Source organism: Ranitomeya variabilis, chromosome 4 (assembly GCF_051348905.1).
Source record: "Ranitomeya variabilis isolate aRanVar5 chromosome 4, aRanVar5.hap1, whole genome shotgun sequence".
NCBI classification, from domain to species: Eukaryota; Metazoa; Chordata; class Amphibia; order Anura; family Dendrobatidae; genus Ranitomeya; species Ranitomeya variabilis.
In genome coordinates, this window is record NC_135235.1 from 645,128,636 (window position 1) to 645,142,530 (window position 13,895).

At 46.0% G+C, this 13,895-nt stretch overlaps 1 protein-coding gene across 6 annotated transcripts in view; it reads right to left on the reverse strand.

The window, feature by feature from the left end:
• LOC143767394 (uncharacterized) overlaps positions 1-13,895 on the reverse strand; it is a 170,645-nt gene that overhangs the window by 42,008 nt on the left and 114,742 nt on the right. The gene's annotated exons all lie outside the window — the stretch shown is intronic.

Sequence of the window (13,895 nt, forward strand, 5' to 3'; positions counted from 1 at the left end):
GGGGCTATCTTTCCTTTGGGGGTTTTCTCTGAGGCAAGATAGCTTCCTGTTTCCATCTTTAGGGGTAGTCAGTTCTCCGGCTGTGATGAGATGTCTGGAGAGTGACAGGAACATTCCACGGCTACTTCTAGTGTTGGTGTTGGGATTAGGAACTGCGGTCAGTACAGATACCACCTCCTCAGAGCTTGTCCCATGTTGCTTCTTAACCACCAGGTCATAACAGTACAATTACAGCTGGCTCACAATGTGTTGAATGCATCTCAAAAGAGGGAAAAAAAAGTTCTGAGCCATTTTGTTTTTTCTTTTTCTCTGCAGCCTGTTTTGTCCTTTTTTTCCCCTTAATCTCTGGGTGGTTCAGGATTCTGGCGCTGACATGGATATTGAGGGTTTGTTCTCTCATGTGGATCAACTCGCTGCAAGGGTACAGAGTATCCAAGACTGTTGTTCAGACTCCGGCTTTAGAGCCTAGAATTCCTACTCCTGATTTGTTTTTTGGGGATAGATCCAAATTTTTGAACTTTAAAAATAACTGCAGATTGTTATTTGCTTTGAGACCCCGTTCCTCTGGTGACCCCATTCAGCAGGTGAAGATTGTCATTTCTCTGCTGCGTGGAGATCCTCAGGACTGGGCATTCTCCCTTGAGTCAGGGGATCCTGCATTGCTCAATGTAGACGCATTTTTTCAAGCGCTCGGATTGCTGTATGACGAACCTAATTCTGTGGATCAGGCAGAAAAAACCTTGCTGGCTCTGTGTCAGGGTCAGGAAGCGGCAGAAGTATACTGCCAGAAATTTAGAAAGTGATCTGTGCTCACTAAATGGAATGAGTATGCCCTGGCAGCAATCTTCAGAAAGGGTCTTTCTGAAGCCCTTAAGGATGTTATGGTGGGGCTCCCCACGCCTGCTGGTTTGAACGAATCAATGTCTCTAGCCATTCAAATTGATCGGCGCTTGCGCGAGCGCAAGGTGGTGCACCATATGGCAGTGTCCTCTGAGCAGAGTCCTGAGCCTATGCAATGTGATAGGATTTTGACTAGAGCAGAACGGCAGGAATTCAGACGTCAGAATAGGCTGTGTTTTTACTGTGGTGATTCTGCTCATGCTATTTCTGATTGCCCTAAGCGTACTAAGAGGGTCGCTAGGTCTGTTACCATTAGTACTGTACAGCCTAAATTTCTTTTGTCTGTTACCCTGATTTACTCATTGTCGTCCTTTTCTGTTATGGCATTTGTGGATTCAGGCGCTGCCCTGAACTTAATGGACTTAGAGTTCGCCAGACGCTGTGGTTTTTCCTTGCAGCCTTTGCAGAGCCCTATTCCCTTAAGGGGGATTGATGCTACACCATTGGCCAAGAATAAACCTCAGTACTGGACACAGTTGACCATGTACATGGCTCCAGCACATCAGGAAGATTGTCATTTTCTGGTGTTGCATAATTTGCATGATGTTGTTGTACTGGGTTTTCCATGGTTACAGGTACATAATCCAGTGCTGGATTGGAAATCTATGTCTGTGACTAGTTGGGGTTGTCAAGGGATACATAGTGATGTTCCTTTGATGTCAATTTCCTCTTCCCCCTCTTCTGAAGTTCCTGAGTTTTTGTCGGATTTCCAGGATGTATTTGATGAGCCCAAGTCCAGCTCCCTTCCTCCTCATAGGGAGTGCGATTGTGCTATTAACTTGATTCCTGGCTGTAAGTACCCTAAGGGCCGACTTTTCAATCTGTCTGTGCCAGAGCATGCCGCCATGCGGAGTTATGTAAAGGAGTCTTTGGAGAAGGGGCAGATTCGCCCATCCTCTTCACCGTTGGGAGCTGGATTCTTCTTTGTTGCCAAGAAGGATGGCTCCTTGAGACCCTATATAGATTATCGCCTTCTCAATAAGATCACGGTCAAATTCCAATACCCTTTACCTTCTGATTTGTTTGCTCAGATTAAGGGGGCTAGCTGGTTTACTAAGATTGACCTTCGAGGGGCGTATAATCTTGTTCGTATTAAACAAGGTGACGAATGGAAAACAGCATTTAATACGCCCAAAGGCCATTTTGAATACCTGGTGATGCCATTCGGGCTCTCTAATGCTCCATCTGTGTTTCAGTCCTTTATGCATGATATCTTCCGGAATTATCTTGATAAATTCATGATTGTATATTTGGATCATATTTTGGTTTTTTCCGATGATTGGGAGTCTCATGTGAAACAGGTCAGGATGGTATTTCAGATCCTTCGTGCTAATGCTTTGTTTGTGAAGGGGTCAAAGTGCCTTTTTGGAGTTCAGAAGGTTTCTTTTTTGGGTTTCATTTTTTCTCCCTCGGCTATAGAAATGGATCCTGTTAAGGTCCAAGCCATTCATGACTGGATTCAACCCACATCGGTGAAGAGCCTTCAGAAATTTTTGGGCTTTGCTAATTTTTATCGCCGTTTCATTGCTAACTTTTCCAGTGTGGTTAAGCCCCTGACCGATTTGACGAAGAAATGCGCTGATGTGATGAATTGGTCCTCTGCGGCTGTTGAGGCCTTTCAGGAGCTTAAACGTCGTTTTACTTCTGCCCCTGTGTTGCGTCAGCCGGATGTTTCTCTTCCTTTTCAGGTTGAGGTTGACGCTTCTGAGATTGGGGCAGGGGACGTTTTGTCTCAGAGAAGTTCTGATGGTTCTTTGATGAAACCGTGTGCCTTCTTCTCCAGAAAGTTTTCGCCTGCTGAGCGTAATTGTGGTGTCGGCAATCGGGAGTTGTTGCGTTATGATCCTTAGTGGTTGCGGATCACAAATTACTCCAGCTAAGTGACAAACATAGGACAAGCTCTAGGGAGGTGGCAAGCTGGACTGACCGCAAATCTGAACCTAACCTAACACACTAGAAGTAGCCGGTGAACGTGCCTGAATTCCTAGACGTCTTGAGCCAGCCTGAGGAACTAACTACCCCTAGAGAGAAAGAAAGACCTCTCTTGCCTCCAGAGAAATAATCCCCAAAGATATAGAAGCCCCCAACAGATAATAACGGTGAGGTAAGAGGAAGGCACCTACACAGGGGTGAAAGCAGATTCAGCAAATGAGGCCCACTAATACTAGATAGCAGAAAATAGAAAAGGGAATCTATGCGGTCAGTAAAAAACCCTTACAAAAATATCCACTCTGAGATTTCAAGAACCCCCACACCAACTAACGGTGTGGGGGGAGAAACTCAGTCCCCTAGAGCAACCAGCAAGCGAAGAAATCACATTTTAGCAAGCTGGACTAAAAGCATAATGAACACTGATAATCAAAAAATGATCAAAAAAAAACTTAGCTTGTCTTGGAGAGACTGGGAGCAAGGTAGACACATGGAATCTGAAGAGCACTGAATACATTGATAGCAGGCAAGGAACTGAGTATCCAGGTGGACTAAATAGAAAACCAACCAAGGATAACAAACCAGCTGATGAAGCCAACCTGCAGAAAGACAACACTACACAGTACCGCTTGTGACCACTAGAGGGAGCCCAGAAATAGAGTTCACAACAGTACCCCCCCCTTGAGGAGGGGTCACCGGACCCTCATCAAGACCCCCAGGGCGATCAGGACGAGCTGCGTGGAAGGCGCAAACCAAATCGGCCGCATGAACATCAGAGGCGACAACCCAGGAATTATCCTCCTGACCATAGCCCTTCCACTTAACCAGATACTGAAGTCTCCGTCTAGAGATACGAGAATCCAAAATCTTCTCCACCACGTACTCCAATTCGCCCTCAACCAGCACCGGAGCAGGAGGCTCAACAGAAGGAACCACAGGTACCACATACCTCCGCAACAAAGACCTGTGGAACACATTATGGATGGCAAATGATGCCGGGAGATCCAAACGAAAAGACACCGGGTTAAGGATTTCCAAGATCTTATAAGGACCGATGAAGCGAGGCTTAAACTTAGGAGACGAGACCTTCATAGGAACATACCGAGAAGACAGCCACACCAAATCCCCAACACTAAGTCGGGGACCCACACCGCGGTGGCGGTTGGCAAAGCGCTGAGCCCTCTCCTGTGACAATTTCAGATTGTCCACCACATGGCTCCAAATCTGCTGCAACCTATCCACCACAGAATCCACCCCAGGACAGTCAGAAGACTCAACCTGACCCGAGGAAAAACGAGGATGGAAACCAGAATTGCAGAAAAAAGGTGAAACCAAGGTAGCAGAACTAGCCCGATTATTAAGGGCAAACTCGGCCAATGGCAAAAAAGTCACCCAATCATCCTGATCAGCAGAAACAAAACATCTCAAATAAGTCTCCAACGTCTGATTAGTTCGCTCGGTTTGGCCATTAGTCTGAGGATGGAAGGCCGACGAAAAAGACAAATCAATGCCCATCTTAGCACAAAAAGTTCGCCAAAACCTGGACACAAACTGGGATCCTCTATCAGACACAATATTTTCAGGAATGCCGTGCAAGCGAACCACATTCTGAAAAAATAGAGGAACCAAATCAGAGGAGGAAGGCAGCTTAGGCAAGGGCACCAAATGGACCATCTTGGAAAAACGATCACACACCACCCAGATGACAGACATTCTCTGAGATACTGGCAGATCCGAAATAAAATCCATGGAGATGTGCGTCCAAGGCCTTTTCGGGACAGGCAAAGGCAAAAGCAACCCGCTGGCACGAGAACAGCAAGGCTTAGCCCGAGCACAAATCCCACAAGACTGCACAAAGGAACGCACATCCCACGACAAGGAAGGCCACCAGAAGGACCTAGCCACCAAATCTCTGGTACCAAAAATCCCAGGATGACCCGCCAACACCGAAGAATGAACCTCGGAAATAACTCTGCTGGTCCATCTATCCGGGACAAACAGTCTCTCTGGTGGACAACGGTCAGGTCTATCCGCCTGAAATTTCTGCAGCACTCGTCGCAAATCTGGAGAAATGGCAGACAAAATCACTCCCTCTCTAAGAATACCAGCCGGCTCAGAAACTCCCGGAGAGTCAGGCACAAAGCTCCTAGAAAGTGCATCAGCTTTCACGTTCTTCGAACCAGGCAGGTATGAGACCACGAAGTTGAAACGGGAGAAAAACAACGACCAACGAGCCTGTCTAGGATTAAGGCGCTTGGCCGACTCGAGGTAAATCAGATTTTTGTGATCAGTCAGGACCACCACACGATGTCTAGCTCCCTCGAGCCAATGACGCCACTCCTCAAATGCCCACTTCATAGCCAACAACTCCCGATTACCAACATCATAATTTCGCTCGGCAGGCGAAAACTTTCTTGAAAAGAAAGCACACGGCTTCATCACAGAGCCCTCAGAACTTCTCTGTGACAAAACAGCCCCTGCTCCAATCTCGGAAGCATCAACCTCGACCTGAAAGGGGAGAGAGACATCTGGCTGACATAAGACTGGAGCTGAAGAAAACCGGTGCTTAAGCTCCCGAAAGGCCTCCACGGCCGCAGGAGACCAATTAGTCACATCAAAGCCCTTCCTGGTCAAATCCGTCAAAGGTTTAACCACGCTAGAAAAATTAGCGATGAAACGACAGTAAAAATTAGCAAAACCCAAGAACTTCTGAAGACTCTTAACAGACGTGAGCTGAGTCCAGTCATGAATAGCCTGGACCTTGACTGGGTCCATCTCCACAGCAGAAGGAGAAAAAATAAAACCCAAAAAGGAGACCTTCTGTACTCCGAAGAGGCATTTTGAGCCCTTCACAAATAAAGCATTGGCACGCAGGACCTGAAACACCATCCTGACCTGCTTCACATGGGACTCACAATCATCAGAAAAGACCAAAATGTCATCCAGATAAACAATCATAAATTTATCCAGATATTCACGGAAAATGTCATGCATGAAGGACTGAAACACCGAAGGAGCATTAGAGAGTCCAAAAGGCATCACCAAGTACTCAAAATGGCCTTTGGGCGTATTAAATGCTGTTTTGCATTCATCTCCCTGCTTAATGCGCACAAGATTATACGCACCACGGAGATCTATCTTGGTGAACCAACTGGCACCCTTAATCCGAGCAAACAAATCAGATAATAGTGGCAAAGGATACTGAAATTTGACTGTAATTTTATTCAGAAGGCGATAATCTATACATGGTCTCAAAGAACCGTCCTTCTTGGCCACAAAAAAGAATCCTGCACCAAGAGGGGAAGAGGATGGGCGAATATGTCCCTTCTCCAAAGACTCCTTTATATAACTCCGCATCGCGGCATGCTCTGGTATAGACAAATTAAAAAGTCATCCCTTAGGGAATTTCCTACCAGGAATTAAATTTATAGCACAGTCACAATCCCTATGAGGGGGCAGGGCACCGGACCTGGGCTCATCAAATACATCCTGGTAGTCAGACAAAAACTCAGGGACCTCAGAAGGAGTGGAAGAAGCAATAGACACCAATGGAGTATCGCCATGAATTCCCTGACAACCCCAACTAGACACAGACATAGCTTTCCAATCTAAAACTGGATTATGAGCCTGCAACCATGGCAGACCCAAAACGACAACATCATGTAAATTATGCAGAACAAGAAAGCGAATCACCTCCTGATGAACGGGAGTCATGCACATGGTCATTTGCGTCCAATACTGAGGTTTATTCTCAGCCAATGGCGTAGCATCAATTCCCCTCACCGGAATAGGAAATTCCAAAGGCTCCAGGACAAAACCACAGCGCCTGGCAAATGACAAATCCATCAGATTCAGGGCAGCACCCGAATCCACAAAGGCCATAACCGAGTAGGACGACAAAGAACAAATCAAAGTAACAGACAAAATAAACTTAGGCTGTATAGTACCAATGGTGACAGGTTTAGCGACCTTTTTTAAGCGTTTAGAGCATGCTAAGATAACATGAGCAGAATCACCACAGTAAAAGCACAACCCATTTTGACGTCTATGACTTTGTCGCTCAATTCTGGTCAGAGTTCGATCACATTGCATAGACTCAGGTCTCTGTTCAGAAAATACTGCCAAAGGATGAGCAGATCTGCGCTCCCGCAAACGCCGATCAACCTGAATGGCTAAAGCCATAGAATCACTCAGACTTGTAGGGGTGGGGAACCCCACCATAACATCCTTAATGGCTTCAGAAAGACCTTCTCTGAAATTTGCAGCCAGGGCACACTCATTCCATTGAGTAAGCACTGACCATTTCCGAAATTTTTGACAATACACCTCTGCTTCATCCTGCCTTTGAGAAAGGGCCAGCAACGCTTTTTCTGCCTGATTCTCAAGATTAGGCTCCTCATAAAGCAGTCCAAGAGCCAGAGAAAACGCATCCACATTAACCCCTTCCCGACATCTGACGTAATAGTACGTCAGATGTCGGGTCCCCTGCTTTGATGTGCGCTCCGGCGGTGAGCGCACATCAAAGTCGCGACATGTCAGCTGTTTTTTACAGCTGACATGTGCGCGCAATAGCGGCGGGTGAAATCGCGATCACCCGCCGCTATTAACTAGTTAAATGCCGCTGTCAAACGCAGACAGCGGCATTTAACTACCGCATCCGGCCGTGCGGCCGGATATGAGCGCATCGCCGACCCCCGTCACATGATCGGGGGTCGGCGATGCTCCTCCATTGTAACCATAGAGGTCCTGGAGACCTCTATGGTTACTGATCGCCGGTGGCTGTGAGCGCCACCCTGTGGTCGGCGCTCACAGCACACCTGCAAATCTGCTGTGTAGCAGCGATCTAATGATCGCTGCTGCATAGCAGAGCCGATCGCGTTGTGCCTGCTTCTAGCCTCCCATGGAGGCTATAGAAGCATGGCAAAAGTAAAAAAAAAAAGTAAAAAAAAATGTGAAAAAAATAAAAAAAATATAAAAGTTTAAATCACCCCCCTTTCGCCCCAATCAAAATAAATCAATAAAAAAAAACCCCAACCTACACATATTTGGTATCGCCGCGTTCAGAATCGCCCGATCTATCAATAAAAAAAAGCATTAACCTGATCGCTAAACGGCATAATGAGAAAAAAAATCGAAACGCCAGATTTACGTTTTTTTGGTCGCCACGACATTGCATTAAAATGCAATAACGGGCGATCAAAAGAACGTATCTGCACCAAAATGCTATCGTTAAAAATGCCAGCTCGGCACGCAAAAAATAAGCCCTCACCTGACCCCAGATCACGAAAAATGGAGACGCTACGAGTATCGGAAAATGGCGCAATTTTGTTTTGTTTTGTTTTTTGCAAAGTTTGGAATTTTTTTTCACCACTTAGGTGAAAAATAACCTAGTCATGTTAGGTGTCTATGAACTCGTACTGACCTGGAGAATCATAATGGCAGGTCAGTTTTAGCATTTAGTGAACCTAGCAAAATAGGCAAGCAAAAAAAAAGTGTGGGATTGCACTTTTTTTGCAATTTCACTGCACTTGGAATTTTTTTCCCGTTTTCTAGTACACGACATGGTAAAACCAATGATGTCGTTCAAAAGTACAACTCGTCCCGCAAAAAATAAGCCCTCACATGGCCAAATTGACGGAAAAATAAAAAAGTTATGGCTCTGGGAAGGAGGGGAGCGAAAAACGAACACGGAAAAAGCTCCGGGGGTGAAGGGGTTAAGCAATGCAGGATCTCCTGGCGCCAGAGAGAAGGCCCAATCCTGAGGGTCGCCACGTAACAAGGAGATAACAATCTTTACTTGCCGAGTGGAATCACCAGAGGAACGAGGTCTCAGAGATAGAAATAACTTACAATTATTCTTAAAATTCTGAAACTTAGATCTATCTCCAGAAAACAACTCAGGAATGGGTATCTTTGGTTCTGACATAGGGCTATGAATAACAAAATCCTGAATACTTTGCACCCGTGCAGCAAGATGATCCACACTAGAAGTCAGAGTCTGAACATCCATGTCTGCAGCTGAGCTCAAAACCACCCAGAGTTCAAGGGGATGAAAGAAGCTAAACAGACTGCAGCAAAGAAAAAGCGGGAGGAGGAAAAAAAAAAATGTATTCAGGTCTTTTTTTTTATCCCACTTCTGCGATGCATTAAACACTTTTTGGCCTGCTATACTGTTATGATCCTTAGTGGTTGAGGATCACAAATTACTCCAGCTAAGTGACAAACATAGGACAAGCTCTAGGGAGGTGGCAAGCTGGACTGACCGCAAATCTGAACCTAACCAAACACACTAGAAGTAGCCGGTGAACGTGCCTGAATTCCTAGACGTCTCGAGCCAGCCTGAGGAACTAACTACCCCTAGAGAGAAAGAAAGACCTCTCTTGCCTCCAGAGAAATAATCCCCAAAGATATAGAAGCCCCCAACAGATAATAACGGTGAGGTAAGAGGAAGGCACATACACAAGGGTGAAAGCAGATTCAGCAAATGAGGCCCACTAATACTAGATAGCAGAAAATAGAAAAGGGAATCTATGCGGTCAGTAAAAAACCCTTACAAAAATATCCACTCTGAGATTTCAAGAACCCCCACACCAACTAACGGTGTGGGGGGAGAAACTCAGTCCCCTAGAGCAACCAGCAAGCGAAGAAATCACATTTTAGCGAGCTGGACTAAAAACATAATGAACACTGATAATCAAAAAATGATCAAACAAAAACTTAGCTTGTCTTGGAGAGACTGGGAGCAAGGTAGACTGTTGTGAATTAGACTTTTTGGCTCCCTCTTGTGGTTACTAGTGATATGACTCTGGGATTGTCTTTCCTCAGTTTAGCACCCACCTGGGTCGTTAGTCCAGGGGTGTTGCTATATAAACTTCCTGGATCCTTAGTCCAGTGCGTGGCATCGTTGTAATCAGATCCTTTCTGTTTGCTGCTGTCTGCTGGTCCTGGTTCGTGCTAAATTAAGCTAAGTCCTGCTTCTTTGTTTTTTGGTTATTTGCTTGCTCTCATTTTTGTCCAGCTTGTACTAAATGTGATTCCTGACCTTGCTGGAAGCTCTAGGGGGCTGGTGTTCTCCCCCCGGGCCGTTAGACGGTTCGGGGGTTCTTGAATATCCAGCGTGGATATTTTGATAGGGTTTTTGCTGACCATATAAGTCATCTTACTATATTCTGCTATTAGCTAGTGGGCCTCTCTTTGCTAAATACCTAGCTCATTCTTACGTTTGTCTTTTCCTCTTACCTCACCGTTATTATTTGTTGGGGGCTTGTATCCAACTTTTGGGGTCTTTTCTCTGGAGGCAAGAAAGGTCTTTCTTTTCCCTTCTAGGGTTAGTTAGTTCTCCGGCTGGCGCGAGACGTCTAGAACCAACGTAGGCACGTTCCCCGGCTGCTGCTATTTGTGGTGCTAGGATTAGATATATGGTCAGCTCAGTTACCACTGCCCTATGAGCTGGTTTTTTGTGTTTGCAGACTTAGTAATTATTTCTGAGACCCTCTGCCATTGGGGTCATAACAGTAGACACACGGAATCTGAAGAGCACTGAATACATTGATAGCAGGCAAGGAACTGAGTATCCAGGTGGACTAAATAGAAAACCAACCAAGGATAACGAACCAGCTGATGAAGCCAACCTGCAGAAAGACAACACTACACAGTACCGCTTGTGACCACTAGAGGGAGCCCAGAAATAGAGTTCACAACATTGTTGGCTATGAAGTGGGCATTCGAGGAGTGGCGACATTGGCTTGAGGGAGCCAAGCATCGCGTTGTGGTCTTGACCGATCATAAGAATCTGATTTACCTCGAGTCTGCCAAGCGGTTGAATCCTAGACAAGCTCGTTGGTCCCTGTTTTTCTCCCGTTTTGATTTTGTGGTCTCGTATCTTCCGGGATCTAAGAATGTGAAGGCTGATGCCCTCTCTAGGAGTTTTTTGCCTGATTCTCCGGGTGTCCTTGAGCCGGTTGGTATTCTCAAGGAGGGGGTGATTCTTTCTGCCATCTCCCCTGATTTACGGCGGGTGCTTCAGGAGTTTCAGGCTGATAAACCTGACCGCTGTCCAGTGGGGAAACTGTTTGTTCCTGATAGATGGACAAGTAAAGTATTTTCTGAGGTTCATAGTTCGGTGTTGGCTGGTCATCCTGGGATTTTTGGTACCAGAGATTTGGTTGCTAGGTCCTTTTGGTGGCCTTCCTTGTCTCGGGATGTGCGTTCTTTTGTGCAGTCCTGTGGGACTTGTGCCCGGGCCAAGCCTTGCTTCTCCTGTGCTAGTGGGTTGCTTTTGCCTTTGTTGGTCCCTGAGAGGCCCTGGACGCATATTTCCATGGATTTTATTTCGGATCTTCCTGTTTCCCAGAAGATGTCTGTTATCTGGGTGGTTTATGACCGGTTTTCTAAGATGGTCCATTTGGTACCTTTGCCTAAGTTGCCTTCCTCCTCTGATTTGGTTCCATTGTTTTTTCAGCATTTGGTTCGTTTGCATGGCATTCCGGAGAATATTGTGTCTGACAGAGGTTCCCAGTTTGTTTCTAGGTTTTGGCGGTCCTTTTGTGCTAGAATGGGCATTGATTTGTCTTTTTCTTCAGCATTTCATCCTCAGACAAATGGCCAAACTGAGCGAACCAATCAGACCTTGGAAACCTATTTGAGATGCTGTGTGTCTGCTGATCAGGATGATTGGGTGACCTTCTTGCCGTTGGTCGAGTTTGCCCTTAATAATCGGGCTAGTTCGGCTACCTTGGTTTCGCCTTTTTTTTGTAATTTTGGTTTTCTTCCTCGTTTTTCTTCAGGGCAAGTTGAGCCTTCTGACTGTCCTGGTGTGGATTCTGTGGTGGACAGGTTACAGCAGATTTGGACTCATGTGGTGGACAATTTGACGTTGTCTCAGGAAAAGGCTCAACGTTTTGCTAACCGTCGTCGGTGTGTTGGTCCCCGGCTTCGTGTTGGGGATTTGGTCTGGTTGTCTTCTCGTCATGTTCCCATGAAGGTTTCTTCCCCTAAGTTCAAGCCTCGCTTTATTGGTCCTTACTCCTTATAAGATTTCTGAAATTATCAATCCAGTATCTTTTCGTTTGGCCCGTCCAGCTTCTTTTTCCATCCATAATGTTTTCCATAGATCTTTGTTGCGGAGATATGTGGTACCCGTGGTTCCCTCTGTTGATCCTCCTGCTCCAGTGTTGGTTGAGGGGGAGTTGGAATATGTGGTGGAGAAGATTTTGGATTCTCGTTTTTCGAGGCGGAAGCTTCAGTATCTGGTCAAGTGGAAGGGTTATGACCAGGAGGATAATTCTTGGGTTGTTGCCTCCGATGTCCATGCTGCCGATTTGGTTCGTGCTTTTCACTTGGCTCATCGGGATCGGCCTGGGGGCTCTGGTGAGGGTTCGGTGACCCCTCCTCAAGGGGGGGGGTACTGTTGTGAATTCCGTTCTTGGGCTCCCTCCGGTGGTTGTAAATGGCACTTTTGTGAATTCTGCCCTTGGGCTCCCTCTGGTGGTTTTGAGTGGAACTGCTGCTCCTTGGGTTTAGCATTAGCAGCTGCTTCCACTGATCGTCTCTTTTGGCTCTGCTATTTAACCTGGCTCTGGGCTTCAGCCAGTGCCAGCTGTCAATGTTTCTTGGTTGGATTCAGATCTCTCCTTGGATTTCTCTGATTGCCTGTCCATTTCAGCAAAGATAAGTCCTTGCTTGTTCTTTTGTTGTCCACTTGCTGTGGACTTGATCGTTCAGCTCATGTTATGTTTTTTCTTGTCCAGCTTTTCAGTCTGATATATTCCACTTAGCTGGAAGCTCTGAGGAAGCAGATTTGCCCTCCACACCGTGAGTCGATGTGGAGATTATTTTTGTAAACTCTGCGTGGATTTTTTAGCTTTTAATACTGACCGCACAGTGTCCTTTCCTGTTCTGTCTATCTAGGTAGTTTTGGCCTCCTTTGATAAATCCTGTTTTCATTCTGTGTATGTCATTTCCCTCTCCACTCACAGTCAATATTTGTGGGGGGCTATCTTTCCTTTGGGGGTTTTCTCTGAGGCAAGATAGCTTCCTGTTTCCATCTTTAGGGGTAGTCAGTTCTCTGGCTGTGATGAGATGTCTGGGGAGTGACAGGAACATTCCACGGCTACTTCTAGTGTTGGTGTTGGGATTAGGAACTGCGGTCAGTACAGATACCACCTCCTCAGAGCTTGTCCCATGTTGCTTCTTAACCACCAGGTCATAACAGTCCATGCCCTCATCATCTCTCGCCTGGACTACTGCAACCTCCTGCTCTGTGGCCTCCCCTCTAACACTCTCGCACCCCTCCAATCTATCCTAAACCGTGCTGCCCGACTAATCCACCTATCCCCCTCTATTCCACAGCCTCTCCCCTCTGTCAATCCCTGCACTGGCTCCCCACTACCCAAAGACTTCAGTTCAAAACCCTAACCATGGCATACAAAGCCATCCACAACCTGTTTCCTCCATTCATGAGACTTTATCTCCCGGTACTTACCTGCACACAACCTCCGATCCTCACAAGATCTCCTTCTCTACTCCCCTCTTATCTCCTCTTCCCACAATCGCATACAAGATTTCTCCTGCGCATCCCCCATACTCTGGAACGCTCTACCCCAACATATCAGACTCACGCCTACCGTGGAAACCTTCAAAAAGAACCTGAGGACCTACCTCTTCCGACAAGCCTACAACCTGCAGTAACCACCGATAGACCAAACCGCTGCACAATCAGCTCTAATCTCGCCTACTGTATTCTCACCCATCCCTTGTATATTGTGAGCCCTCGTGGGCAGGGTACTCTCTCCTCATGTACCAGTCGTGACTTGTATTGATTAAGATTATTGTATTTGTTTTTTATTATGTATACTCCTTCTCACATGTAAAGTGCTATGGAAAAAATTGTGCTATAATAATAATAATAATATTAATAATAATAATAAAGAATTTAGATTGTGAGCCCCATTGGGGACAGTGATGATAATGCATATAAAGTGCTGCGGAATAAGATTCACTACATAAGCAAAGCATAATAAAAATAATTCCAGACCAAAATAGATTAAGAGATTAAATGTGACCTA